The sequence below is a fragment of the Musca autumnalis genome, unplaced genomic scaffold (assembly GCF_047663935.1).
Source record: "Musca autumnalis isolate F117 unplaced genomic scaffold, ASM4766393v1 scaffold_4, whole genome shotgun sequence".
Lineage (NCBI taxonomy): Eukaryota > Metazoa > Arthropoda > Insecta > Diptera > Muscidae > Musca > Musca autumnalis.
In genome coordinates, this window is record NW_027411977.1 from 225000710 (window position 1) to 225024800 (window position 24091).

At 37.6% G+C, this 24091-nt stretch overlaps 1 protein-coding gene across 1 annotated transcript in view; it reads left to right on the forward strand.

Moving 5' to 3' along the window:
• The first annotated feature begins 13882 nt into the window (after positions 1 to 13882).
• Indy (tricarboxylate transporter protein I'm not dead yet) overlaps positions 13883 to 24091 on the forward strand; it is an 82073-nt gene continuing 71864 nt past the window's right edge. Inside the window, exon 1 of the mRNA XM_073981451.1 lies at positions 13883 to 14308. The gene's annotated coding sequence lies outside the window, so the exon portion shown is untranslated. The remainder of the gene's footprint in view (positions 14309 to 24091) is intronic.

A 24091-nucleotide genomic window follows, 5' to 3' on the forward strand; every position in this document is an offset into this window, starting at 1 on the left:
GAATAGGGTTTTCTATAGGAAAACTTCTATTCAGCCCGGCTGAATAGGGTTTTCTATAGGAAAACTTCTATTCAGCCCGGCTGAATAGGGTTTTCTATAGGAAAACTTCTATTCAGCCCGGCTGAATAGGGTTTTCTATAGGAAAACTTCTATTCAGCCCGGCTGAATAGGGTTTTCTATAGGAAAACTTCTATTCAGCCCGGCTGAATAGGGTTTTCTATAGGAAAACTTCTATTCAGCCCGGCTGAATAGGGTTTTCTATAGGAAAACTTCTATTCAGCCCGGCTGAATAGGGTTTTCTATAGGAAAACTTCTATTCAGCCCGGCTGAATAGGGTTTTCTATAGGAAAACTTCTATTCAGCCCGGCTGAATAGGGTTTTCTATAGGAAAACTTCTATTCAGCCCGGCTGAATAGGGTTTTCTATAGGAAAACTTCTATTCAGCCCGGCTGAATAGGGTTTTCTATAGGAAAACTTCTATTCAGCCCGGCTGAATAGGGTTTTCTATAGGAAAACTTCTATTCAGCCCGGCTGAATAGGGTTTTCTATAGGAAAACTTCTATTCAGCCCGGCTGAATAGGGTTTTCTATAGGAAAACTTCTATTCAGCCCGGCTGAATAGGGTTTTCTATAGGAAAACTTCTATTCAGCCCGGCTGAATAGGGTTTTCTATAGGAAAACTTCTATTCAGCCCGGCTGAATAGGGTTTTCTATAGGAAAACTTCTATTCAGCCCGGCTGAATAGGGTTTTCTATAGGAAAACTTCTATTCAGCCCGGCTGAATAGGGTTTTCTATAGGAAAACTTCTATTCAGCCCGGCTGAATAGGGTTTTCTATAGGAAAACTTCTATTCAGCCCGGCTGAATAGGGTTTTCTATAGGAAAACTTCTATTCAGCCCGGCTGAAAAGGGTTTCTTTTGGAAAACTTCTATTCAGCCCGGCTGAATAGGGTTTTCTATAGGAAAACTTCTATTCAGCCCGGCTGAATAGGGTTTTCTATAGGAAAACTTCTATTCAGCCCGGCTGAATAGGGTTTTCTATAGGAAAACTTCTATTCAGCCGGGCTGAATAGGGTTTTCTATAGGAAAACTTCTATTCAGCCGGGCTGAATAGGGTTTTCTATAGGAAAACTTCTATTCAGCCGGGCTGAATAGGGTTTTCTATAGGAAAACTTCTATTCAGCCCGGCTGAATAGGGTTTTCTATAGGAAAACTTCTATTCAGCCCGGCTGAATAGGGTTTTCTATAGGAAAACTTCTATTCAGCCCGGCTGAATAGGGTTTTCTATAGGAAAACTTCTATTCAGCCCGGCTGAATAGGGTTTTCTATAGGAAAACTTCTATTCAGCCCGGCTGAATAGGGTTTTCTATAGGAAAACTTCTATTCAGCCCGGCTGAATAGGGTTTTCTATAGGAAAACTTCTATTCAGCCCGGCTGAATAGGGTTTTCTATAGGAAAACTTCTATTCAGCCCGGCTGAATAGGGTTTTCTATAGGAAAACTTCTATTCAGCCCGGCTGAATAGGGTTTTCTATAGGAAAACTTCTATTCAGCCCGGCTGAATAGGGTTTTCTATAGGAAAACTTTCACACCTTTAGGTTGTTCAATTCAGCCTGGCTGAATATAAGTTTCCATAGGTAAACTTCAATTCAGCCTGGCTGAATAGAGGTTTTCATTGGAAATCGGCAATTCAGTCTGGCTGAATAGAGGTTTCCATGGGAAGTCTTCAATTCAGTCTGACTGAATAGGAGTTTAGCTGAATTGATGTTTTCCTAATTCTATACCCACTGTGCAAATTCCAATCACACATTAGGGACCGTTTACCCTTTTTTAATTTACACACATGTGATTAAGGGTGTGTGTGTGTGAAGTCCACTGATGATGCTTGCCTGCCATGTGTGTATCAATCCGTCATTGTGTGTATGTGTGTGTGCCTGCATTTGTGTGCGTTAATTCAAAAAATGTATATTATGTCCTGCCGCAACAAATCCTTTACTAATGCGTTTTACGCGGGTTTCAATTTATTTTTTGTGTTGTTTTTTGTTTGTGTTATCCTTTTCCTTTCCCCTTTATTTATATTTACACAACTTTTTGGGTTGTTTCCTCCTTTTTTTAAGCAATGTTTAGATTTATTTCCGCTTGATTTTGTTGCCGTTGTTGTTTTTAATGCTGCTGCAGTTTTATGATAACATCCGCCTTTTATCCATTAGGTTTATGATCGACAATAAAAGCAACAAAAATAGTAGGCAAATACAACAACAATCAATAAAGAAAGGTGTTAAATTATAAAGCGACCGTTACAGTTTGAAATCTTCAATTCGAGGCTGGCTGGATTGAAAATTTCCTATGGAAATCTGAATTCAGCTGGGCTGCATTAATGACTTGCTATGGAAACCTTAATTCAGCTAAGCTGAACTGAAGATTTCCAATGGAAACCTTAATTAAGCTAAGCTGAATTGAAGATTTCCTATGGAAAATTATATTCAGCTAAGCTGAATTGAAGATTTCCTATGGAAAATTATATTCCGCTAAGCTGAATTGAAGATTTTCTATGGAAACCTTAATTCAGCTAAGCTGAATTTAAGATTTCCTATGGAAACTTATATTCAGCTAAACTGAATTGAAGATGTCCAATAGAAACTTATATTCAGCTAAGCTGAATTGAAGATTTCCTATGGAAACTTATATTCAGCTAAGCTAAATTGAAGAATTTTTTTGGAAACCTTAATTCAGCTAAGCTGAATTGAAGATTTCCTTTGGAAACCTTAATTCAGCTAAGCTGAATTGAAGATTTCCTATGGAAACTTATATTCATCTAAGCTGAATTGAAGATTTCCTATGGAAACTTATATTCAGCTAAACTGAATTGAAGATTTCCTATAGAAACTTATATTCAGATAAGCTGAATTGAAGATTTCCTAGGGAAACCTTAATTCAGCTAAACTGAATTGAAGATTTCCTATGCAAACCTTAATTCAGCTAAACTGAATTGAAGATTTCCTATGGAAACTTAAATTCAACTGGGCTGAATTGAAGATTTCCCATGGTAACATGAATTGAGCTGGGCTGAATTGAAAATTTCCTATACAAAATCGAATTCAGCTAAACATTTTCCATAAAAAAATCATAATTCAATAAACAATAAGAAGACAAATATGGATTGTCATCCGAACTAATCATAAATGATGACGTCTAATGCATCTTCTTTATCATTATCACCCTCTGCTGCTTGGATTTTAAAATTAAAAAAGACGAGGATGCTAGGGTGTCTGTCTGTCCAATCCATGTTGATGTTGACTGTGCTCAAACGGATGAGTTGCGTATTAATTTCCACATTATTAGGCATCACAGCCGCCGCATCATTGCGTCAGCATTTATTTTGGCAAAAGGATAACGAACTTCTATTTCACAAATCATTCAATCCCTTTGCCTTTCGAATAAAAAAACAGTAAAGAGTAAAAAAGGGATCAACACACATACATCACGCACACACCCATAAAGGAGAGCGAACGAGTGAGAAGGAAAAATCACCCCATTCATTCCAACTGCTGTTGCGCAGCAGCACAAAACGCGTTAGGTTCAACCAATTTCCCCCTTTCCAATTGTTTTGCGCGTTTCTGATTTTTTAAGCAAGAATTTAAAAAATCCCGCAATGATGAAATCGTTGGATGGGGGTAGAAGTCTGGCGCATTGTTTGGCGAGAAAAGAGTTCCTGCCACACAGCTGCCAGTTAGGTTGGCAAACACAATCCTTCCTTCAATGCTGCGGCAATGTTGACGATAATGGCATGTAAAACGATCCCTACTTGAATGAATGGGAGTTGATTCCATCCCAACTGTCTGTTGCAGGCGGCTGTCAGCTTTTGTCAAAAATCACTTTCAAGTGCATTATTTTCAAAAATGATAGAGGATCTTTGCTAATGTCATACAAAAGTGGTTGAGATCGAGTAGTTTTCAATTTAAACTTCAATTCAGCCCGGCTGAATTAAGGTTTCCATAGGAAATCTTCAATTCAGCCCGGCTGAATTAAGGTTTCCATAGGAAATCTTCAATTCAGCCCGGCTGAATTATGGTTTCCATTGGAAATCTTCAATTCAGCCCGGCTGAATTAAGGTTTCCATAGGAAATCTTCAATTCAGCCCAGCTGACTTAAGGTTTCCATAGGAAATCTTCAATTCAGCCCAGCTGAATTAAGGTTTCCATACGAATTCTTCAATTCAACCAAGCTGAATTAAGGTTTCCCTAGGAAATCTGCAATCCAGTCTAGCTGAATTAAAGTTTCAATAGGAAATCTGCAATTCAGCCCGGATGAATTAAGGTTTCCATAGGAAATCTTCAATACAGCCCAGCTGAATTAAGGTTTCCATGGGAAATCTGCAATTTAACCCAGCTGAATTAAGGTTTCCCTAGGAAATCTGCAATTCAGCCGAGCTGAATTAATGTTTCCATAGAAAATCTGCAATTCAACCCAGCTGAATTAAAGTTTCCATGGGAAATCTGCAATCCAGCCTAGCTGAATTAAAGTTTCAATAGGAAGTCTTCAATTCAACCCAGCTTAATTCAAGTTTCCATATGAAGTATTCAATTCAGCCCAGCTGAATTAAGGTTTCCATAGGAAATATTCAATTCAGCCCAGCTGAATTAAGGTTTCCATACGAATTCTTCAATTCAACCAAGCTGAATTAAGGTTTCCCTAGGAAATCTGCAATCCAGTCTAGCTGAATTAAAGTTTCAATAGGAAATCTGCAATTCAGCCCGGCTGAATTAAGGTTTCCATTGGAAATCTTCAATTCAGCCCGGCTGAATTAAGGTTTCCATAGGAAATCTTCAATTCAGCCCAGCTGACTTAAGGTTTCCATAGGAAATCTTCAATTCAGCCCAGCTGACTTAAGGTTTCCATAGGAAATCTTCAATTCAGCCCAGCTGAATTAAGGTTTCCATACGAATTCTTCAATTCAACCAAGCTGAGTTAAGGTTTCCCTAGGAAATCTGCAATCCAGTCTAGCTGAATTAAAGTTTCAATAGGAAATCTGCAATTCAGCCCGGATGAATTAAGGTTTCCATAGGAAATCTTCAATACAGCCCAGCTGAATTAAGGTTTCCATAGGAAATCTGCAATTCAGGCCAGCTGAATTAAGGTATCCATATGAAATCTGCAATTCAGCCTAGCTGAATTAAGGTTTCCATACGAAATCTTCAATTCAAGCCAGCTGAATTCAAGTTTTCATATGAAATCTTCAATTCAGCCAAGCTGAAATGAAGTTTCCATAAGAAATCTTCAATTCAGCACAGCTGAATTCAAGTTTTCATAGAAAATCTTCACAACAGATAATCAGAATTCAACTTTCCATAGGAAATCTGCTATTCTGTCCTGCTGAATTCAAGTTTCCATGGGAATTCTTCAATTCAGTCTGGCTGAATTAAGGTTTCCATAGGAAATCTTCAATTCTGCCCTTCTGAATTCAAGTTTCCATAGGACATCTTCAATTCAGCCTGGCTGAATAAAGGTTTCCATAGGAAATCTTCAATTCAGCCTGGCTGAATTAAGGTTTCCATAGGAAATCTTCAATTCAGCCTGGCTGAATTAAGGTTTCCATAGGAAATCTTCAATTCAGCCTGGCTGAATTAAGGTTTCCATAGGAAATCTTCAATTCAGCCTGGCTGAATTAAGGTTTCCATAGGAAATCTGCAACTCAGTTCAGCTGAATTCAGATTTCCATAGGAAATCTTCAATTAAGTTCAGCTGAATTCAGATTTTCATAGGAAATCTTCAATTAAGTTCAGCTGAATTAAGGTTTCCATAGGAAATCTTCAATTCAGCCCAGCTGAATTAAGATGTCCATAGGAAACCTTCAATTCAGCACAGCTGAATTCAACTTTCCATAGGAAATCTTCAATTCAGCCCAGCTGAATTAAGGTTTCCATAGGAAACCTTCAATTCAGCCCAGCTGAATTAAGGTTTCCATAGGAAATCTTCAATTCAGCTCAGCAAAATTAAGATTTCCATAAGAAATCTTCAATTCAGCCCAGCTGAATTAAGGTTTCTATGGGAAATTTTTTAATTCAACCCAGCTGAATTAAGGTTAACATAGCAAAATCTTCAATTAAGTCCAACTGAATTAAGGTTTCCACAGGAAATCTGCAATTCAGCCCAGCTGAATTAGGGTTTACATAGGAAATCTTCAATTCAGCCCGGCTGAATTAAGGTTTCCATAGGAAATCTTCAATTCAGCCCTGCTGAATTAAGGTTTCCATAGGAAATCTTCAATTCAGCCCTGCTGAATTAAGGTTTCCATAGGAATTCTTCAATTTAACCCAGCTGAATTAAGGTTTCCATGGGAATTCTTCAATTTAGCCTAGCTGGTTTAAGGTTTCCATGGGAATTTTTCAATTCAGCTTAGCTGAATTAAATATTTGATAGGAAATCTGCAATTCAGCTTAGCTGAATAATGGTTTACATAGGAAATCTGCAATTCAGCCAAGCTGAATTAAAGTTTCCATAGGAAATCTTCAATTCAGCCCAGCTGAATTAAGGTTTCCATAAGAATTCTTCAATTCAGCCCAGCTGAATTAAGGTTTCCATAGGAAATCTTCAATTCAGCCCAGCTGAATTAAGATGTCCATAGGAAACCTTCAATTCAGCACAGCTGAATTCAACTTTCCATAGGAAATCTTCAATTCAGCCCAGCTGAATTAAGGTTTCCATAGGAAATCTTCAATTCAGCTCAGCAAAATTAAGATTTCCATAAGAAATCTTCAATTCAGCCCAGCTGAATTAAGGTTTCTATGGGAAATTTTTTAATTCAACCCAGCTGAATTAAGGTTAACATAGCAAAATCTTCAATTAAGTCCAACTGAATAAAGGTTTCCACAGGAAATCTGCAATTCAGCCCAGCTGAATTAGGGTTTACATAGGAAATCTTCAATTCAGCCCGGCTGAATTAAGGTTTCCATAGGAAATCTTCAATTCAGCCCTGCTGAATTAAGGTTTCCATAGGAAATCTTCAATTCAGCCCTGCTGAATTAAGGTTTCCATACGAATTATTCAATTCAACCAAGCTGAATTAAGATTTCCCTAGGAAATCTGCAATCTAGCCTAGCTGAATTAAAGTTTCAATAGGAAATCTGCGATTCAGCCCAGCTGAATTATGGTTTCCATAGGAAATCTCCAATTCAGCCCAGCTGAATTAAGGTTTCCATAGGAAATCTTCAATTCAGCCCAGCTGAATTAAAGTTTCCATGGGAAATCTGCAATCCAGCCTAGCTGAATTAAAGTTTCAATAGGAAGTCTTCAATTCAACCCAGCGTAATTCAAGTTTCCATATGAAGTATTCAATTCAGCCCAGCTGAATTAAGGTTTCCATAGGAAATCTTCAATTCAGCCCGGCTGAATTAAGGTTTCCATAGGAAATCTTCAATTCAGCCCGGCTGAATTAAGGTTTCCATGTGAAATCTTCAGTTCAGCCCAGCTGAATTAAGGTTTCCATGGGAAATCTGCAATTTAACCCAGCTGAATTAAGGTTTCCCTAGGAAATCTGCAATTCAGCCGAGCTGAATTAATGTTTCCATAGAAAATCTGCAATTCAACCCAGCTGAATTAAAGTTTCCATGGGAAATCTGCAATCCAGCCTAGCTGAATTAAAGTTTCAATAGGAAGTCTTCAATTCAACCCAGCGTAATTCAAGTTTCCATATGAAGTATTCAATTCAGCCCAGCTGAATTAAGGTTTCCATAGGAAATCTTCATTTCAGCCCAGCTGAATTAAGATTTCCATAGGAAATCTGCAATTCAGCCCAGCTGATTTAAGGTTTCCATAGGAAATCTGCAATTCAGGCCAGCTGAATTAAGGTTTCCATATGAAATCTGAAAATCAGCTCTGTTGTATTATGGTTTCCACAGGAAATCTGCAATTCAGCCTAGCTGAATTAAGGTTTCCATACGAAATCTTCAATTCAAGCCAGCTGAATTCAAGTTTTCATATGAAATCTTCAATTCAGCCAAGCTGAAATCAAGTTTCCATAAGAAATCTTCAATTCAGCACAGCTGAATTCAAGTTTTCATAGAAAATCTTCACAACAGATAATCAGAATTCAACTTTCCATAGGAAATCTGCTATTCTGCCCTGCTGAATTCAAGTTTCCATGGGAATTCTTCAATTCAGCCTGGCTGAATTAAGGTTTCCATTGGAAATCTTCAATTCTGCCCTGCTGAATTCAAGTTTCCATAGTACATCTTCAATTCTGCCCTGCTGAATTCAAGTTTCCATAGGACATCTTCAATTCAGCCTGGCTGAATAAAGGTTTCCATAGGAAATCTTCAATTCAGCCTGGCTGAATTAAGGTTTCCATAGGAAATCTGCAACTCAGTTCAGCTGAATTCAGATTTTCATAGGAAATATTCAATTAAGTTCAGCTAAATTCAGATTTTCATAGGAAATCTTCAATTCAGCCCAGCTGAATTAAGGTTTCCATAGGAAATCTGCAATCCAACCCAGCTGAATTAAGGTTTCTATGGGAAATCTTCAATTCAGCCCAGCTGAATTCAACTTTCCATAGGAAATCTTCAATTCAGCCCAGCTGAATAGAGATTTTCATAAGAAAACTTTAATTCAGTTTGGTTAAATTGAGGTTTCTGTGGGAAATCTTCAATTCAGCTTGGCTTAATTTAAGTTTTTGGTTTAAAAATTAATATTCCAGCCTGTGCTACGTATCCTAAGCAAAAAAGTAAGGAGATTTCACGCAAAAAAACGACTTTCTCACAAGACAATAGGACGTTTGCATAAGCAACGAAAATAAATTAAAATATTTCTTCGCAGCTCATAAAAGGGATTACAAAAGAAATGAGGTAAGAAAAAGGTCTCGCATTGTTATTTTTTAATTTGTTTTGCTGATGTTTTAAAATTCACGATCACTCTCTGCCACTCATTCATCCCCATTCGTCGTAGCACATACGTCTGTCTGTCCATCCTCCTTTCACATTGTCTGGCAGTGCCCGCAAACAAATCACTTTAGGGGGTTGCCCTCTTGGGCATTATAAGCAAATATTTCGTGTGTGTGTGTGTGTGCGCACAACCGTGAAACAGTCAATGTCCTCTATGTGATCCGGATCCTGATCATGGTGATAATCATCTCCATCATCGTCATCTTGATTTGGTAGGTTTGGCGCGAAAATATTGTCGTCGGTTCGGTGCATATGTGTGCGGATTTTGCCCAAAAAACAGATGATGAATATTTTTTTAGTTTTTTACCCTCAAATTTGTACTTAATTTCACATAAGTGTGCGTTTGTGTGTGTGTTTGAATGGGTTGCTCGGAGGTTTTTTATTCCCTTTTTTTCTCCATTCAAATAAAAATATAGGGTTACATTTGGGAAATTGGGACAAAGGACAACAGAACTCAGGCAAGATTGCAAAATCATTGATAACATTTGGAGGGCAGTTGTATGGGCCAATGCCTTCGGGCGTCTGTTTGTGTCTGCTGGCCGTCGTTGCCTTTTTCCGTCTGCCCTGCTGGTTTAAATGATTTTATTGCTGGAAATTCCACACACACTGTGTGTTCGGTTCAAAGAAGCTGAGCATGGCTATTAATTAGTTTAAATTAGAGCATGAACCATTGGTAAGGTAGTGCAGGGGGGATTGCAATTGAACATTTCTTATAGTAGATTTGCCAAAATTGATATGCTACTCGATGTGAGTAGTAAAATGTTTAATTACATTTTGTAATAATTTTCTGTGTCAGCTGCTGAGAGCACCACATCTTACTAATTATAGTCACCATAGGGTGACATAGTACAAGATTGAATAGAAGTTTTCCTATAGAAAACCCTACTCAGCCAGGCTGAATAGATGTTTTCCTATAGAAAACCCTAATCAGCCAGGCTGAATAGATGTTTTCCTATAGAAAACCCTAATCAGCCAGGCTGAATAGATGTTTTCCTATAGAAAACCCTAATCAGCCAGGCTGAATAGATGTTTTCCTATAGGAAACCCTATTCAGCCAGGCTGAATAGATGTTTTCCTATAGAAAACCCTAATCAGCCAGGCTGAATAGATGTTTTCCTATAGAAAACCCTAATCAGCCAGGCTGAATAGATGTTTTCCTATAGAAAACCCTAATCAGCCAGGCTGAATAGATGTTTTCCTATAGGAAACCCTATTCAGCCAGGCTGAATAGATGTTTTCCTATAGAAAACCCTAATCAGCCAGGCTGAATAGATGTTTTCCTATAGAAAACCCTATTCAGCCAGGCTGAATAGAAGTTTTCCTATAGAAAACCTTATTCAGCCAGGCTGAATAGAAGTTTTCCTATAGAAAACCCTATTCAGCCAGGCTGAATAGAAGTTTTCCTATAGAAAACCCTATTCAGCCAGGCTGAATAGAAGTTTTCCTATAGAAAACCCTATTCAGCCAGGCTGAATAGAAGTTTTCCTATAGAAAACCCTATTCAGCCAGGCTGAATAGAAGTTTTCCTATAGAAAACCCTATTCAGCCAGGCTGAATAGAAGTTTTCCTATAGAAAACCCTATTCAGCCAGGCTGAATAGAAGTTTTCCTATAGAAAACCCTATTCAGCCAGGCTGAATAGAAGTTTTCCTATAGAAAACCCTATTCAGCCAGGCTGAATAGAAGTTTTCCTATAGAAAACCCTATTCAGCCAGGCTGAATAGAAGTTTTCCTATAGAAAACCCTATTCAGCCAGGCTGAATAGAAGTTTTCCTATAGAAAACCCTATTCAGCCAGGCTGAATAGAAGTTTTCCTATAGAAAACCCTATTCAGCCAGGCTGAATAGAAGTTTTCCTATAGAAAACCCTATTCAGCCAGGCTGAATAGAAGTTTTCCTATAGAAAACCCTATTCAGCCAGGCTGAATAGAAGTTTTCCTATAGAAAACCCTATTCAGCCAGGCTGAATAGAAGTTTTCCTATAGAAAACCCTATTCAGCCAGGCTGAATAGAAGTTTTCCTATAGAAAACCCTATTCAGCCAGGCTGAATAGAAGTTTTCCTATAGAAAACCCTATTCAGCCAGGCTGAATAGAAGTTTTCCTATAGAAAACCCTATTCAGCCAGGCTGAATAGAAGTTTTCCTATAGAAAACCCTATTCAGCCAGGCTGAATAGAAGTTTTCCTATAGAAAACCCTATTCAGCCAGGCTGAATAGAAGTTTTCCTATAGAAAACCCTATTCAGCCAGGCTGAATAGAAGTTTTCCTATAGAAAACCCTATTCAGCCAGGCTGAATAGAAGTTTTCCTATAGAAAACCCTATTCAGCCAGGCTGAATAGAAGTTTTCCTATAGAAAACCCTATTCAGCCAGGCTGAATAGAAGTTTTCCTATAGAAAACCCTAATGAATGTAAGTTTTCCTATAGAAAACCCTATTCAGCCAGGCTGAATAGAAGTTTTCCTATAGAAACCCCTATTCAGCCAGGCTGAATAGAAGTTTTCCTATAGAAATCCCTATTCAGCCAGGCTGAATAGAAGTTTTCCTATAGAAATCCCTATTCAGCCAGACTGAATAGAAGTTTTCCTGTACTAAACTAATGAATGTGATTCACAGTCTTTGCATTGATAGTCTGAATCATCCCTATTAAATGTCATTTAGATAATTTATCTATTTATTTGTCTTTCAATTCATTACGGTTTGGTTGGTTTATGTGTTCAATACGACATTGGCAATCACACTATTTGACTATAGATGGCGGATGTTGCGAAGTGCAAAGGTGTGTGTCTCCGCTGGGTTATTTGTTACACATTACTTCTTTACTGGTAGCTTTAACCTACTAGATGGCAGCAAGGTTTTTTAAATGGCAGCATACAGGCAGCAGAATAAAAGAGGAAATCTTCAATTCAGCCCGGCTGAATTAATGTTTCCATAGGAAATCTTCAATTCAGCCCGGCTGAATTAAGGCTTCCACAGGAAATCTTCAATTCAGCCCGGCTGAATTAAGGTTTCCATAGGAAATCTTCAATTCAGCCCGGCTGAATTAAGGTTTCCATAGGAAATCTTCAATTCAGCCCGGCTGAATTAAGGTTTCCATAGGAAATCTTCAATTCAGCCCGGCTGAATTAAGGTTTCCATAGGAAATCTTCAATTCAGCCCGGCTGAATTAAGGTTTCCATAGGAAATCTTCAATTCAGCCCGGCTGAATTAAGGTTTCCATAGGAAATCTTCAATTCAGCCCGGCTGAATTAAGGTTTCCATAGGAAATCTTCAATTCAGCCCGGCTGAATTAAGGTTTCCATAGGAAATCTTCAATTCAGCCCGGCTGAATTAAGGTTTCCATAGGAAATCTTCAATTCAGCCCGGCTGAATTAAGGTTTCCATAGGAAATCTACAATTCAGCCCGGCTAAATTAATGTTTCCATAGGAAATCTTCAATTCAGCCCGGCTGAATTAAGGTTTCCATAGGAAATCAGCCTGGCTGAATTAAGGTTTCCATAGGAAATCTTAAATTCAGCCTGGCTGAATTAAGGTTTCCATAGGAAATCTTAAATTCAGCCTGGCTGAATTAAGGTTTCCATAGGAAATCTTAAATTCAGCCTGGCTGAATTAAGGTTTTCATAGGAAATCTTAAATTCAGCCTGGCTGAATTAAGGTTTCCATAGGAAATCTTAAATTAAATTAAATTAAGGTTTCCATAGGAAATCTTAAATTCAGGCTGGCTGAATTAAGGTTTCCATAGGACATCTTCAATTCAGCCTGGCTGAATAAAGGTTTCCATAGGAAATCTTCAATTCAGCCTGGCTGAATTAAGGTTTCCGTAGGAAATCTTCAATTCAGCCTGGCTGAATTACGGTTTCCATAGGAAATCTTCAATTCAGCCTGGCTGAATTAAGGTTTCCATAGGAAATCTTCAATTCAGCCTGGCTGAATTAAGGTTTCCATAGGAAATCTTCAATTCAGCCTGGCTGAATTAAGGTTTCCATAGGAAATCTTCAATTCAGCCTGGCTGAATTAAGGTTTCCATAGGAAATCTTCAATTCAGCCTGGCTGAATTAAGGTTTCCATAGGAAATCTTCAATTCAGCCTGGCTGAATTAAGGTTTCCATAGGAAATCTTCAATTCAGCCTGTCTGAATTAAGGTTTCCATATGAAATCTTCAATTCAGCATGGCTGAATTAAGGTTTCCATAGGAAATCTTCAATTCAGCCTGGCTGAATTAAGGTTTCCATATGAAATCTTCAATTCAGCCTGGCTGAATTAAGGTTTCCATTGGAAATCTTCAATTCAGCCTGGCTGAATTAAGGTTTCCATTGGAAATCTTCAATTCAGCCTGGCTGAATTAAGGTTTCCATTGGAAATCTTCAATTCAGCCTGGCTGTATTAAGGTTTCCATATGAAATCTTCAATTCAGCCTGGCTGTATTAAGGTTTCCATAGGAAATCTTCAATTCAGCCGGGCTGAATTAAGGTTTCCATAGGAAATCTTCAATCCAGACCGGCAAATCTTTAATTCAGCCAGTGTTGGAAAATCCCATAATGAGTATTTCACAAAAATACGAAACTAATTTCCCAAAAGACGTCACAACATTAACACGATATAAAACACACACCTTCCTGTCGCACACAAACCATAATGTAATGGCATGAAATTTTGATGAAATTGAAAGGATAATGAAAGGTCATGTTGGCAAAAGGTAAAAGAAATGGAGAGGTAAATGTGGCCATTTTCATAAAAAATTCAAAATATTTTTAAAATTTTTATTAACACAATCTCTAAATATTTTATCAAGTTCATTTGAACTTCAAGGTCATTGAAAGTTGATTGCACCACTTTCTCCGTGGGACTGCTTCTAGACAACTTTCCTGTTTGAGTTTGGGGGGGGGGGGAATACTTGTGTATACCGGCATTTATTAGTCAAACCGCCCATCCAACAACAGTCAATGCTGGGTTGTTAGCCTTGCCGATTGAATAAAGGCCCACTCAACATACGTGGGCACCCATACAAACACACAAGATTAAAGCTAAGGACAAATGTCCTTTAAATGCTCTACTTTCGTAGGATTTACTTAGGCCAGCCAGTCAGCCATTCATTCAGTTGCCGACATGCATTCGAACGAAAAGTTACTTCACCAAAAATACCGGCCGGTTCGTGGAGACGTAAAGTGAAACCAAATTGTTTGGTTCGTGTTCAGTAGCATTTCGAAAAGGACAAGGGAACTTAAATTTATGGTTTATGTGAAAAACAAATAAAGTGAAACAAAACGCAATAACCAATAAAGTGTAATTAAATGTTGTGAATTGTGTCCGATTTGCATTGATTTCCAAAGGAAATCAAAAAAGAAATTTTTGCGAAAGTGAATTTAATTTATTGGTGTAAGTTCAAATGTATTCAGCACACACATAAAGTTGATATTCAGCAGAACTAAATACTAAATTTCTAATAGCAATTCAAATTCAGCACGGCTAAATTGAAGTTTACCTATGTTTACCGCTATTCAGTCAAGCTGAATAGAAGATTTCCTATGGAAACTTGAATTCAGCTAAGCTGAATTGAAGATTTCCTATGAAAACTTGAATTCAGCTGGGCTGAATTGAAGACTTCCTATAGAAACTTGAATTTAGCCGGGCTGAATTGAAGATTTCCTATGGAAACTTGAATTAAGCTAAGCTGAATTGATAATTTCCTAAGGAAACTTGAATTCAGCTAAGCTGATTTGAAGATTGCATATGGAAACTTGAATTTAGCTGAGCTGAATTGAAGATTTCCTATGGAAACTTGAATTCAGCTGAGCTGAATTGAAGATTTCCTATGGAAACTTGAATTCAGCTGAGCTGAATTGAAGATTTCCTATGGAAACTTGAATTCAGCTGAGCTGAATTGAAGATTTCCTATGGAAACTTGAATTCAGCTAAGCTGAATTGAAGATTTCCTATGAAAACTTGAATTCAGCTGGGCTGAATTGAAGACTTCCTATAGAAACTTGAATTTAGCCGGGCTGAATTGAAGATTTCCTATGGAAACTTGAATTAAGCTAAGCTGAATTGATAATTTCCTAAGGAAACTTGAATTCAGCTAAGCTGATTTGAAGATTGCATATGGAAACTTGAATTTAGCTGAGCTGAATTGAAGATTTCCTATGGAAACTTGAATTCAGCTGAGCTGAATTGAAGATTTCCTATGGAAACTTGAATTCAGCTGAGCTGAATTGAAGATTTCCTATGGAAACTTGAATTCAGCTGAGCTGAATTGAAGATTTCCTATGGAAACTTGAATTCAGCTACTAAGCTGAATTGAAGATTTCCTGTGAAAACTTGAATTCAGCTAAGCTGAATTGAAGATTTCCTGTGAAAACTTGAATTCTGCTAAGCTGAATTGAAGCTTTCCTATGGAAACTTGAATTCATCCGGGCTGAATTGAAGATTTCCTATGGAAACTTGAATTCAGCCGGGCTGAATTGAAGATTTCCTATGGAAACTTGAATTCAGCCGGGCTGAATTGAAGATTTCCTATGGAAACTTGAATTCAGCCGGGCTGAATTGAAGATTTCCTATGGAAACTTGAATTCAGCCGGGCTGAATTGAAGATTTCCTATGGAAACTTGAATTCAGCCGGGCTGAATTGAAGATTTCCTATGGAAACTTGAATTCAGCCGGGCTGAATTGAAGATTTCCTATGGAAACTTGAATTCAGCCGGGCTGAATTGAAGATTTCCTATGGAAACTTGAATTCAGCCTGGCTGAATTGAAGATTTCCTATGGAAACTTGAATTCAGCTGAGCTGAATTGAAGATTTCCTATGGAAACTTGAATTCAGCTGAGCTGAATTGAAGATTTCCTATGGAAACTTGAATTCAGCTACTAAGCTGAATTGAAGATTTCCTGTGAAAACTTGAATTCAGCTAAGCTGAATTGAAGATTTCCTGTGAAAACTTGAATTCTGCTAAGCTGAATTGAAGATTTCCTATGGAAACTTGAATTCAGCCGGGCTGAATTGAAGATTTCCTATGGAAACTAGAATTCAGCTAAGCTGAATTGAAGATTTCGTATGGAAACTTGAATTCAGCTAGGCTGAATTGAAGATTTCGTATGGAAACTTGAATTCAGCTAAGCTGAATTGAAGATTTCCTATGAAAACTTGAATTCAGTTAAGATGAATTGAAGTTTTCCTTTGGAAACTTGAATTCAGCTAAGCTGAATTGAAGATTTCCTGTGGAAACTTGAATTCAGCTAAGCTGAATTGAAGATTTTCTGTGGAAACTTGAATTCAGCTAAGCTGAATTGAAGATTTCCTGTGGAAACTTGAATTCAGCTGGTCTCAATTTAAGATTTCCTATGGAAACTTGAATACAGCTAAGCTGAATTGAAGATAAGCTGAATTGAAGATTTCCTATGGAAACATAAATTCAGCTAAGCTTAATTGAAGATTTCCTATGGAATCTTGAATTCAGCTAAGCTGAATTGAATGTTTGAATGCAGGCTGAATTGAAGATTTCCTATGGAAACTTAAATTCAGCTGGGCTGAATTGAAGAGCTCCTCTAAAGAAACTTGAATTCAGCTAAGCTGAATTGAAGATTTCCTATGGAGACTTGAATTCAGCTGGACTGAATTGAAGATTCCCTATGGAAACTTGAATTCAGCTAAGCTGAATTGAAGATTTCCTATGGAAACTTGAATACAGCTAAGTTGAATTGAAGATTTCCTATGGAAACTAGAATTCAGCTAAGCTGAATTGAAGATTTCGTATGGAAACTTGAATTCAGCTAAGCTGAATTGAAGATTTCGTATGGAAACTTGAATTCAGCTAAGCTGAATTGAAGATTTGCTATGAAAACTTGAATTCAGTTAAGATGAATTGAAGTTTTCCTTTGGAAACTTGAATTCAGCTAAGCTGAATTGAAGATTTCCTGTGGAAACTTGAATTCAGCTAAGCTGAATTGAAGATTTCCTGTGGAAACTTGAATTCAGCTAAGCTGAATTGAAGATTTCCTGTGGAAACTTGAATTCAGCTGGTCTCAATTGAAGATTTCCTATGGAAACTTGAATTCAGCTAAGCTGAATTGAAAATTTCCTATGGAAACTTGAATTCAGCTAAGTTGAATTGAATGTTTGAATGCAGCTAAGCTGAATTGAAGATTTCCTATGGAAACTTGAATTCAGCTGGACTGAATTGAAGATTTCCTCTAAGGAAACTTGAATTCAGCAGGGCTCAATTGAAGACCTCCCATAGGAACTTAAATTCAGCTAGGCTGAATTGAAGATTTCCTAAGCAAACTTTAATTCAGCTGATCTAAATTGAAGATTTCAATTCAGCTTAGCTGAATTCAAGTTTCCATACGAAATCTTCAATTCAGCTGAATTGAAGATTTCCTATGGAAACTTGAATTCAGCTGATCTAAATTGAAGATTTTCTATGGAAACTTGAATTCAGCTGGGCTGAATTGAAGATTTTCTATAGAAACTTGAATCCAGCTGGGCTGACTTGAAGATTTCCTACGGAAACTTGAATTCCGCTAAGCTGAATTGATGTTTTCCTATGGAAATTTGAATTCAGGTGTGCCTAATCGAACATATCCCATGAAAATTTGAATTCAGTTGGGCTGAATTGAAGATTTCCTATGAAAACTTGAATACAGCTAAGCTGAATTGAAGATTTCCTATGGAAACTTGATTTCAGCTAAGATGAATTGAAGATTTCCTATGGAAACTTGAATTCAGCTAAGCTGAATTGAAGATCTCCTATGGAAACTTGAATTCAGCTAAGCTGAATTAAAGATTTCCTATGGAAACTTGAATTCAGCTAAGCTGAATTAAAGATTTCCTATGGAAACTTGAATTCAGCTAAGCTGAATTAAAGATTTCCTATGGAAACTTGAATTCAGCTAAGCTGAATTGAAGATTTTCTATGGGAACTTGAATTCAGCTATGCTGAATTGAAGATTTCCTATGGAAACTTGAATTCAGGTAAGCTGAATTGAAGATTTCCTATGAAAACTTGAATTCAGTTAAGATGAATTGAAGTTTTCCTTTGGAAACTTGAATTCAGCTAAGCTGAATTGAAGATTTCCTGTGGAAACTTAAATTCAGCTGGGCTGAATTGAAGATTTTCTGTGGAAACTTGAATTCAGCTAAGCTGAATTGAAGATTTCCTGTGGAAACTTGAATTCAGCTGGTCTCAATTTAAGATTTCCTATGGAAACTTGAATACAGCTAAGCTGAATTGAAGATTTTCTGTGGAAACTTGAATTCAGCTAAGCTGAATTGAAGATTTCCTTTGGAAACTTGAATTCAGCTAAGCTGAATTGAATATTTTCCCAGAAAATCAAATTCAGCAACCATAAAAAACCCTCCATTCATTTCCCAAACAATGCCAAGGTTATTTATATTGGCTAAAATTTCTATTTTCATTCAATATCCATACACAAACTCAATTCAGCAAAGGAATTGATAAATTAAAATGTTGTTTATATAAACAAATTAAGACAAACATTTGCTCTAAACATATCAAATGAAACTATTTTTATGGCTGATGGATGGAAAAGTAGGTGTGTTTCTTGTGTCTTTCCAAGAAAAAGCAAACCATTTTGCTTCTAAAAAATGTTATCTTGTTTGTTATTAGATAGGAAATGTCAAAAAGACCACCACGAAAACTATGCGGATAAACAAAAGATAGCCAGATACGTACGAAGGCCATTTTAAATATGAATAAAGACATACATTTAAACGTATTTGTATACGGCAAAAGATAGGAAAAGAAATAGGAGGTGTGTCTGCTGTAAGTAATTGAAAAAAGAGGAAATTCAACAAAGCTGAATTGTGACTTCTATAGAAAATCTTCAATTCAGCTCAGCTGAATTCAAGATTCCATAGGAAATCTTCACTTCAGCCCAGCTGAATTCAAGTTTCCATAGAAAATCTTCAATTCAGCCCAGCTGAATTCAAGTTTCCATTGGAAATCTTCAATTCAGCCCAGCTGAATTCAAGTTTCCCTAGGAAATCTGCAATTCAGCCCAGCTGAATTCAATTTTCCCTAGGAAATCTGCAATTCAGACCAGCTGAATTCAAGTTTCCATACGAAATCTTCAATTCAGCCCGGCTGAATTCAATTTTCCATGGGAAATCTTCAATTCTTCCCAGCTGAATTCAAGTTTCCATAAGAAATCTTCAATTCAGTCCAGCTGAATTCAAGTTTCCATAGGAAATCTGCAGTTCAGCCCAGCTGAATTCAAATTTCTTTAGGAAATCTGCAATTCGGCCCAGCTGAATTCAAGTTTCCCTAGGACATCTGCAATTCAGCCCACCTGAATTCAAGTTTCCCTAGGAAATCTTCAATTCAGCCCAGCTGAATTCAAATTTCCCTAGGAAATCTGCAATTCAGCCCAGCTGAATTCAAGTTTCCATAGGAAATCTGCAATTCATCCCGGCTGAATTCAAGTTTCCCTAAGAAATCTGCAATTCATCCCAGCTGAATTCAAGTTTCCCTAGGAAATCTGCAATTCAGCCCACCTGAATTCAAGTTTCCCTAGGAAATCTTCAATTCAGCCCAGCTGAATTCAAGTTTCCCTATGAAATCTGCAATTCATCCCAGCTGAATTCAAGTTTCCCTAGGAAATCTGCAATTCAGCCCAGCTGAATTCAAGTTTCCCTAGGAAATCTGCAATTCAGCCCTGCTGAATTCAAGGTTCCCTAGGAAATCTTCAATTCAGCCCAGCTGAATTCAAGTTTTTATAGAAAATCTCCAATTCCGCCCAGCTGAATTCAATTTTCCCTAGGAAATCTTCAATTCAGCCCAGCTGGATTCAAGTTTCCATGGGAAATCTTCAATTCAGCCCAGCTGAATTTGAATTTGTCTCTGCTTAGTCTACATATTATATGTATTTGATTGGAATATGGTCCGATTAATGAAAAAATGGCCTGATGACTTATTAATATGCCGCATGTATTGTCTCTATCGAATAAGGAGGGCCTGTCGCATGTCTGCTATTTTTTGCCTTCTTATCACTTCTTAGCGACGCGTTGTGAAGTAATCATTTCTTTTCCATTTTTTTTGTATTATTTTTTTTTTTTTTTTTGTTCATTTGGTTTCAATTGTTTATTCTCATGCGTCATTTGGTGGGTAGTACAAAAATAGAAAAGCCAACAAAAAATCCCAATGCGAAAGCAGGTATCACGTGTGTATTTTCTTCAGTTAATATGCGGTGGGTGGAACAAATGGCATAAATGAAGGCGTATATTATGGATAAGCGAAGATATATGTATATGTATGTGGTGCATACATATTGATGCGTCTACGTGTTTCTGGGAATAGTTAATGGCATATTAGACGGCTTTTGTTTTCAATGCAATGAACAAAAATATAACCTAAAAATTAGTTTAACATACTTTTGATTAAGTAGTCAGCTGATATTCTACTTTTTGAACTAATTATGTGCACAAGTAATAACTGCACGGCCGTTATTACATTCTCAGATGGGATCAATTTATTTTTTATTATTAATAAAACACACCTATTATTTCAACTACAAAGAAACAAGTCTCAGAATATATGGCAAAATCCCAAACAAATGATGTTTTCTACTATCACATGCCAGAGAGGAACTTTTGCTCCAAAAACAGTCACCAAGGTATTGTTTGATCTCAAGGTCACATCTTCAAAACAAATGGAAGAAAAACAAAATTTATTATCTAATATTTTAAATTCCGCATACAAAAAGTTGTCCGACGTCCATTTCTATGAGCAATTATTAGACATGTATTCACATACATAATTAATCGAAGATGGCCTTTGAACCCATCTATCCAACGATAGATGGCCTTTGCGTCCATCTATCCAACGATAGATGGCCTTTGCGTTCATCTATCCAACGATAGATGGCCTTTGCGTCCATCTATCCAACGATAGATGGCCTTTGACCCCATCTATCCAACGATAGATGGCCTTTGACCCCATCTATCCAACGATAGATGGCCTTTGAGTCCATCTATCCAACGATAGATGGCCTCGGAGCCCATCTATCCAACGATAGATGGCCTTTGACCCCATCTATCCAACGATAGATGGCCTTTGAGTCCATCTATCCAACGATAGATGGCCTTGGAGCCCATCTATCCAACGATAGATGGCCTTGGAGCCCATCTATCCAACGATAGATGGCCTTGGAGCCCATCTATCCAACGATAGATGGCCTTGGAGCCCATCTATCCAACGATAGATGGCCTTTGAGCCCATCTATCCAACGATAGATGGCCTTGGAGCCCATCTATCCAACGATAGATGGCCTTTGAGCCCATCTATCCAACGATAGATGGCCTTTGAGCCCATCTATCCAACGATAGATGGCCTTTGAGCCCATCTATCCAACGATAGATGGCCTTTGAGCCCATCTATCCAAGGATAGATGGCCTTTGAGTCCATCTATCCAAGGATAGATGGCCTTTGAGTCCATCTATCCAACGATACATGGGCTTTGAGCCCATCTATCCAACGACAGATGGCCTTTGAGCCCATCTATACAACGATAGATGGCCTTTGAGCCCATCTATCCAACGAAATATGGCCTTTGAGCGCATCTATACAACGATAGATGGCCTTTGAGCCCATCTATCCAACGAAATATGGCCTTTGAGCCCATCTATACAACGATAGATGGCCTTTGAGCCCATCTATCCAACGAAATATGGCCTTTGAGCCCATCTATCCAACGAAATATGGCCTTTGAGCCCATCTATACAACGATAGATGGCCTTTGAGCCCATCTATCCAACGACAGATGACCTTTGAGCCCATCTATCCAACAATAGATGGCCTTTGAGCCCATCTATCCAACGATAGATGTCCTTTGAGCCCATCTATCCAACGATAGATGGCCTTTGAGCCCATCTATCCAACGATAGATGGCCGTTGAGCCCATCTATCCAGATGGCCTTGGAGCCCATATATCCAACGATAGATGGCCTCTGAGCCCAACTATCCAACGATAGATGGCCTACCCCATCTATCCAACGATAGATGGCCTACCCCATCTATCCAACGATAGATGGCCTTGGAGCCCATATATCCAACGATAGATGGCCTACTCCATCTATTCAACGATAGATGGCCTTTGAGCCCATCTATCCAACGATAGATGGCCTTTGAGCCTATCTAGCCAACGATAGATGGCCTTTGAGCCCATCTATCCAACGAAGCCCATCTATCCAACGATAGATGGCCTTTGGGCCCATCTATCCAACGATAGATGGCATTTGAGCCCATCTATCCAACGATAGATGGCCTTTGGGCCCATCTATCCAACGATAGATGGCCTTTGAGCCCATCTAACCAACGATAGATGGCCTTTGGGCCCATCTATCCATATATAGATGGCCTTTGAGCCCATCTATCCATATATAGATGGCCTTTGAGCCCATCTATCCATAGATAGATGGCCTTTGAGCCCATCTATCCAACGATAGATGGCCTTTGAGCCCATTTATCCAACGATAGATGGCCTTTGAGCCCATCTATCCAACGATAGATGAAAATTTCCAAAAACAGAAGACTTCTTGAGGTCTTCTAAAGAATGAAATTTGAATTAAGCCGTGATGATTTAAAGACTTCCTACGGAAAGTTTCAAGATTAAAATACTGTAAAGATTAATATTTGTTTTGTTATTGTTGAAAATTCAATCATATGATTGCTTTAAGTCTGGAGTTAAGTTAAGCCAATACTCCAGACATAAAGCAATCGTAAAGATTAATATTCAATAATGTTAATATGCTATTATAGTCTCACATATTTCTAAGGCTATGTTTACATTGACCCTCATTGCGTTCACAGTTTTGTTGACCTAAAATATTACCAATTGACGATGATCAATGTCCAAACTTTTGTTTTCTTTTGTCCATAATTTGCATTCTCATTGCCCTTGCTCTTCATTACTGCTCATTCATCATTCAATATTATTGTAATTTACAATTTTCATTTTCAAAAAGTATGCCATCAACACTCAAACTTTAAACCTCAACTATTTGATGGATATTTAAAACCCCGACAATATATTCACAATTAATTGAACTTAAACGATTGTATGGTAATTTCCTCCCAGCAACAAAAACAACAAGTGCAAAGAATTGATAGGCTGCCGTCGTCACACCACACAACAAAAGCGCAAATCATAAATCACCACAATCGAGGAAGACATAATCAAGTCAATATTTGATAGCAGTGTCAAAAAGACGATGACATATGTAAATATACATACTATATACATGCATATATAAGTAGTCTGGGGAGAAAATTAAACATTTTAAATTCTCTTTCAAATCAATTAAATTAAGCCATTGATTTCGAAGAAGGAAGTAAAAAATTAAGAATAAATTGAAAAAATACTACTGCAGAAAAAACGCAATTTTTTGGGGGGAAGTGAGGAACCTAGAGGATTTGTAAATACAAAATTCTATGAAAGATTTGAATAAAAATATTCGAATATGTGACAAACCTAATTTACACTTGTGCCTAAAACCAGTGTTTGGGGCAAATCATGGTGGAATAAGAAGGTGTTACATCAATTCATACCAAACGTCAAATTTGATCACAATAATTCATTACTGTGTATTGCTTATTTACATCTTGTATGTGATTTTATTCACAATAAAGCATTTTGACAACTAATATGATGATCAGCTGTTTTTGGCGTTGTACCTTTATTATTGTGCCATGGGGCAAATATACAATTTATTTGACAGATATTCAACGGAAGTGATAACAGTGATAACATAAATGACGCATTTTTTAAAACCAGATGTAAATACGGCATTAGACTAAGCTTAATACCCCGGTTACACTTAAACGGATTAACCCAGTGGATTTGGGTTTCAAATGTCAATTCCAGAGCGCAAACGTCAAATAAATTCTCATGATGTGGGTTAACCCGGCAAAAAAGCTCTAATGTAACCGTAATATTAATCAAACAGACATTAGCTTAACAGTTATTTAATAAAATGCACCGTTTTAGTTCTCAATTCCCTGTCACATAAATCACATATTTGCCCAGAAACTTGTTTAGGGTCACTGTAAATGAAGTTTAGGTATCATTGCCAACTTTAATGTCGACATCACAGTTTCCTTCCGCATTGCCATAACTAACCAAACCTTGAATGATGGCAACTCTCCTACA